At 49.9% G+C, this 13,797-nt stretch overlaps 1 protein-coding gene across 1 annotated transcript in view; it reads right to left on the reverse strand.

The window, feature by feature from the left end:
• Positions 1-13,797, reverse strand: part of LOC122926738 (altered inheritance of mitochondria protein 21-like) — a 175,110-nt gene that overhangs the window by 135,579 nt on the left and 25,734 nt on the right. The gene's annotated exons all lie outside the window — the stretch shown is intronic.

Raw genomic sequence — 13,797 nt, forward strand, 5'->3', positions numbered from 1 at the left:
ATTGAAATTTACTAATTTTTGGTAAATTTGGTATTTGATTTTATAAATAAAAATGAATTTATTTTACTCCATTTTACCAGTGTCATGAAGTACAATATGTGAAGAAAAAACCCATCTCAGAAAGGCTTGGATAAGTCAAAGCATTTGAAAGTTATCACCACATAAAGTGACACTGGTCAGATTTGCAAAAAGAAAAAAGAAAAAAAAAAAATCAACTGGTCTTTAAGGTGAAAATGAAAATTGATCACTTGTCCCACCATCTGCAACAAAATACTACTGAAGTCTATGGGATTCTGACAGGCTGCCTGTAATGCCATGCCTCGTGCATCCAACCTTGACAGGCCTGGAAACCTTCACAAGGACCCAGGCTGTCATGGCAATCGATCAGGGCCCTGGGATTTCGCTACTAACAGCAGCATCTGCGAGGTAATGACCAGGATTGGTCTCATCACTGATCCTGGTCACTGCCGGAGGTGCCTGCTGTACTAGACAACCATCGCCTGACATATATCGAGTGAGCTCATCCTGTAAGCTCCATACATACCCTACATGCTAATGCCATACATGTAAAAAACTATGCGTTAAGGCCATTATCAGCTGATAGGTGGGGGTCGAAAACCCTGCACCACTGGCGATAAGCGGGTATGTGCATCTTCGGCGACGGAAGTCAGTGCCAGAGTTACAAAGCACCAGCAATACTATAGCGGTGGAAGATAGCTACTACAGCACTGCTCCCACTGAACTCAATGTGAGCAGCGCTGTAGTAGGAAGCTCCGACTGCTACAATGTGCTTACTTCCATCAACAGAGTTACATAGACCAGCTGATCGGCCGAGTGCAGGATGTCTGACCTGTGATAATCAGCCTATCCTCTTGTTAAGTCATCACTAGCTATCACTTATGCCATGACTGATGATGTAAATAAAATAAAACTCGGATAATCATATAGTATGAAAAAAAACGAGATTTTTGTATAACTTATCAGTAAAATCTCTTTCTCGCTCTTTCCTTGGGGGACACAGAAGACCTTGGGGTATAGCTCATCTCCATAAGAGGCGTGACACTAAGTGAAAACTGTTAAGCCCCTCCTCCACAGCTATACCCTCAGCCTGGAGAGAGAGGCTGCCAGTTGCGTGTCCAAGTAGTGAAAAAAAGGCAAAGTCCAAAAGTGGAACCAACAAGCCAACTACCCAACGGGTAAAACAACTCGGAAACCGTGTAGAGAAAAGCCGGAATTAGACTTAACGGTAATTCAGTTTCCACGAGATCACCACGACGGCTACAAGGAGATTGACCCCTGACCTCTGTAGGGGCAGGAACAGAGAGAGGGTTTAAATCCCCCCCTCCCACCACCAGCACCAGTATGTCCAAAATTACAGAGACAGAAATAAGTGGTGAGAACAGAAAAATAATGAATCGAGAGGGTATTACTTCATAACCTCCCAGGTAAGACTAAAGGAAGGGTAGGGAATATATGTGCCGTCGTGGTGATCTCGTGGAAACTGAATTACCGGTAAGTCTAATTCCGGCTTTCCACCTCATCACCACGACGGCTACAAGGAGATATAAAAAATTATAGCTTAGGGGGGGACGACCGCCTGAAGGACCTTACGTCCAAAAGACAAGTCTGAAGTAGATAGGTCTAACCTATAGTGTTTAGTAAAGGTGTGGATGTTAGACCAAGTAGCAGCTTTACAGATATCCTCAAGAGAAGCTCCGGCCCGCTCGGCCTGGGAGGAGGACATAGCCCGGGTAGAGCGAGCTCTCAAATTTGGGGGGCACGACAGACCTTGGGACTCATAGGAGATGGAAATGGAATCCTTTATCCACCGTGCTAAGGAGGACCTGGAGGCTTTTAGACCCTTATTCTTACCTGAGAATAAGACAAATAGGTTGCTGGATTTACGGAAACCTTTTGATACCTCAAGATACCGTAAGACAGGGCGTCTTACATCTAGAGAGTGGAAGCTAGATTCCCTAATATTAGAGGGATTACTGCAAAAGGAGGGTAAGACTATCTCCTGGTTACGGTGGAAATCCGATACCACTTTAGGCAAAAATCCTGGATCTAACTTAAGAATGATTCTGTCATCGGTGATACGGAGATAGGGTTCCTGTATCGATAGTGCTTGGATCTCGCCTAGCCTTCTTGCGGACGTGATGGCCACCAAGAATGCAGTCTTAAGCGATAGATGTTTGGTGGAACAACTAGATAGGGGCTCAAACGGAGCAAGAGTCAAGCCAGTGAGTACCGTATTGAGGTCCCAGTTGGGGATCCTAGATTTTAGAGAGGGACGTAGTCGGGAGGCAGCTCTCATGAATCTTTTGATCCAGCGATGACTGGCTAGATCTCGATCAAAGAAGCAAGCAAGTGCCGAGACCTGTACCCTCAGGGTAGAGGGTCTAAGACATAATTCAAGCCCCTGCTGGAGGAAGTCCAAGATTTTCAGAAAATTGGGCGGCTCTAAATTTGGGGCAGGGTTGCCAATCCAGGTACAGAATCTCTTCCAAATCTTTAAGTAAATTGAGAAGGTAACCTTCTTCCTACTCGCTTTTAGGGTGGCTATCACTTGGTCTGAGAGCCCTTGGGACTTCAACCTCTGGACCTCAGGATCCACGCTGACAACTTGAGGAAGCTCAGATCTGGGTGTAGGATTGGCCCCTGGTGAAGCAGGTCCCTCCTGGAAGGAAGAGGCCATGGGTCCTCTACTGATAGATTTTTTAAAGAAGAGAACCAGCTCCTTTCCGGCCAATAGGGAGCAATTAGAATTAGTGTCGTATCTTCTAGGTAGAGTTTCTGGATTATCCTGGGAAGTAGAGGCAAAGGTGGGAATGCATAACTGAGATCCCAGTCCCAATGAATCGTGAGCGCATCCAGCGCCCAGGGATTGTCCCGTGGGTTTAGCGAACAGAACGTTGGTACCTTTGCGTTCTTCTTGGAGGCGAACAGATCCACTTGTGGAGTGCCCCATCTTTCTGCCAGAACCTGAAATACTTCTTGATTCAGGGACCACTCGGTATGATCTATTAACTGGCGACTGATATAGTCTGCTTCTACGTTCAGTATTCCTTTTAAGTGAATTGCGGAGATGGAACTCACATGGGATTCTGCCCAGTTGAAGATCTTCCTTGCAATAGACATCAGTTTCTCCGATCTCGTGCCTCCCTGGTGAGAGAGATAAGCCACCGTCGTCGTGTTGTCCGAAAGGATCTTTACGTGCTGACCCACCAGAAGGGTCTCTGCAGCCTTCAGGGCTTTCCAGACTGCTTCCAGCTCTCTGAAATTGGAGGACTGAGAGCGGGTTGTTGGAATCCAGGAACCTTGGAACAAATGATCTCCCACTTTCGCTCCCCATCCTTTTCCGCTTGCGTCCGTAAGTATTTGAATGTAGGGAACCTTCTCCCAGGCAACTCCCAAGGACAGATTGCTTGTGCTTTTCCACCAATTCAGGGAGGTCTTCACCGCTAGGGGAATCAGAACTTTGCGATCCAAGGAGGACTGTTGTTTGTTCCAAGTTCTGAGGATCCATGCTTGGAGAGATCGGAAGTGGGCCTGACTCCATGGGACGGACATGATACAAGACGAGAGAAGACCCAGGAGGCTCATAGCTTCCCTTATGGGACATGACCTCCTGTTCTGGAAACGTCGAACCTGTAATTGAAGGTTTTTTACCTTGTCTGGTGGAAGGAAGGTATGCTGCGTTCGGGAATCCAGGATGACGCCCAAGAACTGGATAGTGCTGGAGGGCACCAGGTTCGATTTTTTCATGTTCACCAACCAACCCAGATCTTGAGTGAGAGACAGGAAGGTTTGTAGGTCTGTTCTGAGTTTGTTCTCCGAATTCCCAATTAAGAGGAAATCGTCCAGGTACGGTATAATCACCAGACCTTTGTGTCTCAGGAAGGCCACCATCTCGACTACCAGCTTCGTAAACACTCTGGGTGCAGATAATATCCCAAAGGGGAGGGCCGTAAACTGGAAGTGATGAGTTACTCCCTTGTGGTCCTGGATGGCGAACCTCAAGAACCTTTGTGACTCTGGATGAATTGGGACGTGATAGTAGGCGTCCTGAAGGTCTACTGAGCACATCAGGGCGTTCCTCCCTATTAACGGAATCAGGGACTTCAGGGATTCCATCCTGAACTTCCGGTAAATGACAAACTTGTTCAGGGCTTTCAAGTTTATAATTGTGCAGAATGAGCCCTCTTTTTTCTCTACCAAAAACAGGTTCGAATAGAACCCTTGTCTTTGCTGTGTTGACGGGACTTGTACTATCACGTCTGTCGCCAGAAGACTTTGGACCCCTTGCAGAATCTTTTTGCGCACTTTGGGGGAACTTGGGTTGGTGACAATGAAGCGGTTTGGGGGAGATGAAGAAAGTTCGATGTGGTACCCGGATTTTATTATGTCCCGAACCCAAGGGTTCAGGGTAGTGGACTCCCAAGGAGTCAGAAAATTCTTCAATCTCCCCCCAACTCTGGCGTCATTGCTTGTCCGAGGGCTTATTCTGGGAGGAGGAGGGGTTGTTCCTACCCCTGCCCCCTTTTGGGTAACTCCAGCGTCCTGACTTCCCTTTATCCTTAAAGGGTCTATTCTGGCTGGTGGGGGCCCGAAAGGGATATCTCCTTTTATAGGGTCTCTCCTCTGGGAACCCCTTTTTTTTGTCCGCCGCTTTCTCCAGGATACGGTCTAGGACGGGCCCAAAGACTTATTCCCCCGAGAACGGGATGGAGCATAGTTTCATCTTTGATGTGTTGTCGCCTGACCAGCTCTTCATCCACAAGGCACGGCGGGCCGCATTAGAGAGCCCGGCATCCTTTGCCGCAAATCTGACAGACTCAGCTGAGGTGTCTGCCATAAATGCTGTGGCGGATTTCAATAGGGGGAGGGACCTTAGGATCTCATCCCTGGAAGTATTATCTCTGATGTGAGATTCCAGTTCCTCTAGCCACAGCCTCATGGATCTTGCCACTGAGGTAGCTGCGATGTTTGTTTTTAAAGTGAACATCGCCGCTTCCTATCCATGGGATCACGCAGCTGAGAAGTGTCTTCGAAGGGCAAGGCAGTCTTCTTATTGACCTTTGCGACTTGAATGTCGACCTTTGGTGTTTCACTGAAAATTTTTGCTTCGCTCGAGTCAAACAATAGCCGGTTCTTAAAGGACCTGGACACCCCCAACCTCTTTTCCGGGTTGGACTACTCGTCAAGCACCATATCTCGTATGTTCTCGTTTATTGGAAACACCCGGGTCTTTTTAACCCTGAGTCTCCCAAACATCTCATCCTGGACCGAGAGGGCTCTAGGGGTTTCTTCGACCCCCATAGTGGCCCGGACCGCCTTTAGAAGGTCTGGCATCTCGTCCAATGAAAAGCAGAATCTTCTATCTGATTCCGAAGTGTCAATATCAGAGGAGGCCCCCTCGTCCTCCCAGGCTCTAGATGATGAGGCATCTTCCTCTATCATCTCCGGGTCTGATAAGGAAGGAGATGGACCCCTACGTTTTTTTGGTGGAGGTGCATCCCTGGGTGAAGGCATCTGGGATAAGGAGGTTCTTACTTCCTCATGGATCATGGACCTTAATTCGTTAAAGAAGGAAGGCTGTTCTTCAGCGATAACGCTAGAGATGCAGTCTTTGCAAAGCTTTTTGCGATAGTCGTCCGGAAGCCGTTTAAGGCAGGACACACACTTTGACTGTTTTCAGATTTTTTTCTGGGCCTCCTTAGCGACCTGGGAAGAATAACCCCCATTAGCCATACTAGGTATACATGGAACTAACAGTCAGAAGCCCCAAGCCAGAGAAGTGGAGGAGGAGGAACAACCACAGCAATAACCACTGTGAGAAAGTGGAGAAAGGCGGAGGAAAGCCACCCCGGAGGCCACCAACCCGTTGCGCGGACCTCCTGGAAAACCAAGAGACCGAACGTCGACAAGAGTCGGAGATCTCCAAGTAAAAACTGCAAGGCCCAAACAACTCCCAAATCGGTGAAGTGTCCGTTCCCGGGGGTGGGAAGGGGAGGACGAAAGCCCCGTTAAAATGAAAGACAAAACACCACCTTCAGAAGGAAGGAAGACGGGATGGAGAACAGCCCTGTCCCGAGGAAAGAGAAGGCTCGGAACAAGAAGGGCCGCCACCCAGGCACCCGCCAGAGACACGACGGCTACGGAAACTAACCGTACAGGACAGAAGGAGTAGAGAGAACTTCTGTAACGGCTCCAAGGGAAAGATTGGAGCGCCAAGAGCCCAGTATGCAATGCCCAGGGCGGTACCCAGGGGCAGTACAAGGGAACCCCAAAGCCGCTCCACGGAAGAGGGTCCTGACAGGCCCAGAGGGCCGGGGAACGCCGAAAGGGGAAGGACATCGCTGACACTTGACACTTCAAGCAACAGAGTCCCAGTCCCAGATCTAGGTCGGACTGGAGAAAGACAGAACCATGGAGAGAGAAAGGCAGAGTGGGGGAACGCCCAGCTTCCCACAGAACCCCCGGTAAAACCCCTAAGTCCTACAACAGATCCTGGACAAAACACGGCCAGGAGCGAACACTAGCGAGCCCGCTAGAGTCGCCTGGGCAAGCGGGTGAAAACCCAATGCGAACAGGCGCAGACCAGTAACACGGGCAGAACGGTCGGCAAAACTGGTCCCGTCGGCCCCCGAGCAACGTTGTCCTGTAACCACCCGGAGTGGGGGAGCAGAAGGACAGACGGAAAGGAACCGAAGGGTCCGCCCAGCAACCGCCAGGACAAGACAGGCTAAAGTCCATGTCGATGTAGCCACCACAGGAAGACGTCCTACAGTCCCGGTGTGGGAGATCTAATGACAATCTCAACCGAATGGGGGTCCTCCCAAGTTACAGCCAGAGTGAACAATCGGAGCAAAAGCCACATCGGAGGGAGCCAAGCAGAGCCGGCGAAAAAAGGCAGTCGAGACAGAGGCCGGCATAACACCCTTCAACCGAAAGGAGGAGTGGGCAACAGGGAAGCCATAGGACAGCTCAAAGGCAGAACCCCGCTCACTGAGATGCCCGGTTCACTGCCACGCAGAAGGCGAGTACCCTGAAGAACCCAAGGTGGAGGTCCTACGGACCTGGGTAAGCAAGCACCCAAGAGCAGCTGGGTGACCATCCCGAGAAAAGCGGCCCGAACCCGGTAGCGGACCAGCCTGAAGCGCAGAGGGGGCGCCAAAAGAAAAGAATAATACTGCACGACACCCGAAGAGGAGGAAACCGTAGTAGGCGAGGGAACAGCAGTCCCGCCAGAGCCAACGCAGAAATCAAGTGGCACTGCAAACGGCACTCTCGACCCAGTGACCACTTGCGCCGGGAAGCGAGTGCACGGGAGAACGAAAGGGTACGTATCAAAGAACCACGAACACTCCCCAGGTGGAAAGGCCAACAGACATGGTGGTTGCCGACACAACGGGACCACAATATACAGGCCAAACCAGAGAACGAGCACCACCCAGCTCGGCGAAGTAGAGCCCATCTACTCATATCTAAAGAATACACCTTTGAATACAACGGCATACTTTTAATGCTTGTATGACAGCACCCAAGGGTTATACAGGTGGACAGAATGATCTCTTTAGAGAAGAGTGCAAGGCCCGTGACAGCACCACATCCCAAGAGAAAAAAAGGGTATGTCGCAGGAGGAAGTGAGGCATACGTACGAGCAGCCCCGCAAGCAGTGAGAAGGCCAACCCACCTATGGGAGGAGAAGGCATACACGGCCCAAACAACGGACAGAGCGCACCAGAAAATTCCGCTCACTGCAAAAAAAAAAAAAAAAGTCACCCAGTGAAGGGGATCAGCCACAGAGTCCAACAGTATCAACGGAAGTGCAAAGTGCAACCTGAAAGGGAGTGATGCACAAGACATCAGTATGGCATGCGATGGAAATGCAGGCAGGCCCCCCAGAAAAGGGGGAAATGTACCTGGCAACACTGCAGCTGGTAAGAATGCAAAGGCCCGTCCCAAAGGGGGGATGCCCAAGGCCAGTAACAACTTCAGAGAAGTAGAACATACCATAGTTTGCCCAGAAGGTGACCAATCACATGGCCGCACAGTACCCAGCGGGAACGCAGGAGGTCCGCCCAGTGAAAGGGGGACATGCACGGGGTTATCTTACCATTAAGCGAGTGCGCAATAACCCACCTAACACCAAATACTGTGAGAGTGCAACTACTCCACAATGAAGGAGAACAAGCAAGAATCCCGCACAGCATATCAAGGACAGCCATGGGTCACGTGAGGGTGCAAATTCTTGCCCATGGATGAGGTGGGCCGTGTATGGCCCGCAACATATCCGGCGAAAGAGCAGTATTCCACCCAGAAAGGGGCGGGTAATGCACACGGCCGTCATCGCATCCAGCAAAAATGCAAGCACCCCGCCAAGGATGCGGGACATGCACATGGCCAGCAACGCACTGGCGAGAAAACAACCACAGTCAGTGGCGTTGTGCGTATGCCGCCTGAGGAAAGGATACATGCTCATTGCTGGCAGCGATTCCAGTGAGTGCAGCACACCACCCAAGGAAGGGGTCGTGCACATGGCCGGCAGCAAATCCAGAGAGAGTGCAGCATTCCGCCTATGGACGGAGGTCATGCGTATGGCCGGCAGTGAATCCAGAAAGTGCAGCATTCCGCCTATGGAAGGAGGCCATGCACATGGCCGGCTCATGCACATGGCCGGCAGCGAATCCAGCGAGAGTGCAGCGTTCTGCCCATGGACGGAGGTCATGCATATGGCCGGTAGCGAATCCAGAGAGAGAGAGAGCGCAGCAGCCCTCCTTTGGACGGAGGTCATGCGTATGACCAGCAGCGAAGCCAGAGAGAGTGCAACATTCCACCTATGGAAGGAGGTCATGCATATGGCCGTAGCGAACCCAGCGAGAGTGCAGCGTTCCGCCTATGGAAGGAGGTCATGCATATGGCCGTAGCGAATCCAGCGAGAGTGCAGCGTTCCGCCTATGGAAGGGGGTCACGCATATGGCCGTAGCAAATCCAGCGAGAGTGCAGCGTTCCGCCTATGGAAGGGGGTCGTGCCCATGGTCAGCATCGTATGCGGTAAAAGGGCAGTATTCCGCCTACAGAAGGGGGTCATGCACAAGGCCAGCCCGCAGCCAGAGAGAGTGCAGTATGCCGCCTATAATGGGGGGTCATGCACATGGCCAGCACCGTGACTGGAGAGGGCGGCTAATTCTGCCTATAGAAAAAGGCGGCCTGCACCTGGCCAGCGCCGTATCCCAGGAGAGGGCAAGGGTCCACCTAGAAGGGGAACATGTATACCTGGCCAGTGCCACGGAGCGCAACATGCCGCCTATGGAATAGGGGCAGGCATACGGCCAGCGCTCTAAGGTCAGGCTACAGCATCCTGCGCAGCCAACAAAAAATACAGATACTATATATATATATATATATATATATATATATATATATATATATATATATATATATATATAGTTAATTCTTATATTATTTCTGTATTTATATTTTTTATTTAATTTTTTATATATTTTTTATTTATTATTCTAAAACACAGCCTCTTTGAGGCAGGAAGGGGCCACCATATAAGGGCACAGCCTCTTTGAGAGTCTAGCCATCCTAGGGTCTCCTCCAGATGGGAGCCGTCGGCATCCAAGAGGTTAACAGGGATCCGACCTGAGAGCGGTGCAGCGATCCCCTGGGGGCGGGGGGACCTCCGGCGGGAAGAATTCGCGCCTGGAGAGTGCCCGCCCCCTCCAATCGAGGCCGGAATTTTACGGCCTAGTAGGCCGCGAAGCCGGGGCCTAAATTTTTGCGGTGCCCGGAGGTACCGGCCGGGACCTGGAGGGAGCGGAGCGGCGCGTGCATAATACCGGCCGCGGGAGCCCACCCCGCGGGCCGGAACAGTCAGGGGGCCCGGGAAGGAGCCGGAATCCTGGGACAGAATCTAACTGCGGCGCCCGGCCGACCGGAAAGACAGCCTCTCTGAGAGCACCAGTGGTCGGCCAGGTCTGCTGGGACACCGCACCAGTCATTCCGGCCGCGGGTGCCCACCCCGCGGACCGGAAACAAGGGCCCTACGCTGCAGCCGTCAGGAGAGGGCCTCTGGCCCTGAGCAGCGCATCGGTAAGGCGATGGGGGGGGGGGGGGGGAGGATGGGGGACCCTGTGACCGGGTGCCCGTAAGATAGAGGCATGATAGGGACGATAGGGACGCCAGCATAACCCCTCAGTGGGTACCTATTGGGGATGAGAAGGAGCTAATAAAACAAGCTAGGATGGGGCCAGCCTAGGACCAGCAGGGACCAATATGGGGGTCAGTCACGCAGGAGACCTGGGTGGGGGGAGGGGGTCGTAGGGCTGGAGAAGCCACTCTCTCACCACAGCCGTCTTCACCCTCGGTCCGTTCCAGCAGGGTCGCCCCTTCAGCTACTGGCACCGTAGTGGCAGGACGCTGGAAGAGGGACTTGGCGTGCGGGCGACCCTTGCGCTGGCGGGATGCAGGGGAGCAGGGCTGCCCTGGTCCACCTTGCCTTCTGTGGGGGAGGCAGCAGTGCGGATGACCGGCACTGGCGCAGCTCAACCCCGGGAGAAACAGAGAGGTCTAGTGCGTCTCTGTTGTCCCGTATCGTCTGGAACAAAAAGAAAAGAAAAAGTAAAAATCAAAATTAAAACAAGGAGAAAACAGCCCTGCAGAGCAGGGAGTGTCTTGCCTCCTTGGACACTAAGCAAAAACTGGCAGCCTCTCTCTCCAGGCTGAGGGTATAGCTGTGGAGGAGGGGCTTAACAGTTTTCACTTAGTGTCACGCCTCCTATGGAGATGAGCTATACCCCAAGGTCTTCTGTGTCCCCCAAGGAAACTGGGCGAGAAAAACAGACTCCATTTAAAAATCTGACCATCAGCATGCGCAGCCACCTGTCCATTCACTGCTATCAGACTGCCAGAAATAGCTGAGCCATCGCCGAGCTATCTTGCAAACTCCCATAGTGGTGAATGGGAGTGGCCGCGTATGCATAACTATCCCTTTACTTTGGGGAACCTGTTCTGGAGATAAGGGCTGGTCCCCTATAATGACAAAAGCTTGTAACATCTTCACCAGTACACACACACACAAAGTCCTGCCTTCGATAGGGAATTGTTCAGCTTTGTAATAAGGACATCATCCTTTTCAAAATGTACCGCAGAGGTCCCAACTTTCTGAGGGTTGTCAATCCCTTTCCAATATGACAGAACGTGTTAAGCCACACGATCATTAACCCTTTCATGACTGGGCCCAAAAAAGGCCTGAATGTCTAGGCAACTTTTTGTGATTTTGTGCAACCTGGTGGTTTAGTGACCGCAGCTCTTTCATTAGAATGTTTTTATTTATTTTTTAGATTTAATCTAGGAGGAAAATCGCTATTAAAAAAGTATTTTTTTATTATAGCTTGATTTCTTTAATATTAAAACTGACAAAAATTAATTATTGCAATGGGTTCCCTATATTGTGACGGTCGTTTTCATACAATCCGGATTCCAAAAAAGTTGGGACACTAAACAAATTGTGAATAAAAACTGAATGCAATGATGTGGAGATGGCAAATGTCAATATTTTATTTGTAATAGAACGTAGATGACAGATCAAACGTTCAATCCGAGTAAGGCTACTTTCACACCTGCGTTCGATCGGATCCGTTCTGAACGGATCCGCTCATATTAATGCAGACGGTGGCTCCGTTCAGAACGGATCCGTCTGCATTATAACTTAGAAAATTTTTCTAAGTGTGAAAGTAGCCTGAGCGGATCCGTTCAGACTTTACATTGAAAGTCAATGGGGGACGGATCCGCTTGAAGATTGAGCCATATGGTGTCATCTTCAAGCGGATCCGTCCCCATTGACTTACATTGTAAGTCGGAACGGATCCGCTCGCCTCCGCACTGAGCGGAGCGGAGGCTGAGCGCTGGCAGGCGGATGCATTCTCAGTGGATCCGCCTCCACTGAGAATGCATTAGGGCCAGACGGCTGCGTTCAGGGCCGCTTGTGAGCCCCTTCAAACGGAGCTCACGAGCGGACACCTGAACGCAGGTGTGAAAGTAGCCTTAATGTATCATTTTAAAGGAAAAATACGTTGATTCAAATTTTCACGGTGTCAACAAATCCCAAAAAAGTTGGGACAAGTAGCAATAAGAGGCTGGAAAAAGTAAATTTGAGCATAACGAAGAGCTGGAAGACCAATTAACACTAATTAGGTCAATTGGCAACATGATTGGGTATAAAAAGAGCTTCTCAGAGTGGCAGTGTCTCTCAGAAGTCAAGATGGGTAGAGGATCACCAATTCCCACAATGTTGCTCAGAAAGATAGTGGAGCAATATCAGAAAGGTGTTACCCAGCGAAAAATTCCAAAGACTTTGCATCTATCATCATCAACTGTGCATAACATCATCCGAAGATTCAGAGAATCTGGAACAATCTCTGTGCGTAAGGGTCAAGGCCGTAAAACCATACTCGATGCCCGTGATCTCCGGGCCCTTAAACGACACTGCACCACAAACAGAAATGCTGCTGTAAAGGAAATCGCAGAATGTGCTCAGGAATACTTCCAGAAACCATTGTCAGTGAACACAATCCACCGTGCCATCCGCCGTTGCCAGCTGAAACTCTACAGTGCAAAGAAGAAGCCATTTCTAAGCAAGATCCACAAGCTCAGGTGTTTTCACTGGGCCAGGGATCATTTAAAATGGAGTATGGCAAAATGGAAGACTGTTCTGTGGTCAGACGAGTCACGATTCGAAGTTCTTATTGGAAATCTGGGACGCCATGTCATCCGGACCAAAGAGGACAAGGACAACCCAAGTTGTTATCAACGCTCAGTTCAGAAGCCTGCATCTCTGATGGTATGGGGTTGCATGAGTGCGTGTGGCATGGGCAGCTTGCATGTCTGGAAAGGCACCATCAATGCAGAAAAATATATTCAGGTTCTAGAACAACATATGCTCCCATCCAGACGTCATCTCTTTCAGGGAACACCCTGCATTTTTCAACAAGATAATGCCAGACCACATTCTGCATCAACCACAATATCATGGCTGCGTAGGAGAAGGATCCGGGTACTGAAATGGCCAGTCTGCAGTCCAGATCTTTCACCTATAGAGAACATTTGGCGCATCATAAAGAGGAAGGTGCAACAAAGAAGGCCCAAGACGATTGAACAGTTAGAGGCCTGTATTAGACAAGAATGGGAGAGCATTCCTATTTCTAAACTTGAGAAACTGGTCTCCTCGATCACCAGACGTCTGTTGAGTGTTGTAAGAAGAAGGGGAGATGCCACACAGTGGTGAAAATGGCCTTGTCCCAACTTTTTGGGGATTTGTTGACACCATGAAATTCTGATTCAACATATTTTTCCCTTAAAATGGTACATTTTCTCAGTTTAAACTTTTGTTCCGTGATTTATGTTCTATTCTGAATAAAATATTAGAAGTTGGCACCTCCACATCATTGCATTCAGTTTTTATTCACGATTTGTATAGTGTCCCAACTTTTTGGGAATCCAGTTTGTATATAAAACATGTATAGGTTTGAGAGAACGGGGCAACTACAATGACGGTTTCTGTTAGCGACTGCATTTTTTATATTTTTTTCTTTATTTATTTTTTACTTCTATTTTATTATTTTTTTGGCACATAAATATGTCATTAAAAGACCTCTGGAGCACACTGACTTCTTTTTAACCCTGCAGCTCTCTGCTCCTGCCCCTGCTCCAGACACCCCGGCTGGGATTAAAGCGCTGCCTGCACGTGTATATACACGTGCTAGCTGCACGGGGTATGTGCAGATA

This window comes from Bufo gargarizans, chromosome 1, assembly GCF_014858855.1.
Source record: "Bufo gargarizans isolate SCDJY-AF-19 chromosome 1, ASM1485885v1, whole genome shotgun sequence".
In the NCBI taxonomy this organism is placed as follows: Eukaryota; Metazoa; Chordata; class Amphibia; order Anura; family Bufonidae; genus Bufo; species Bufo gargarizans.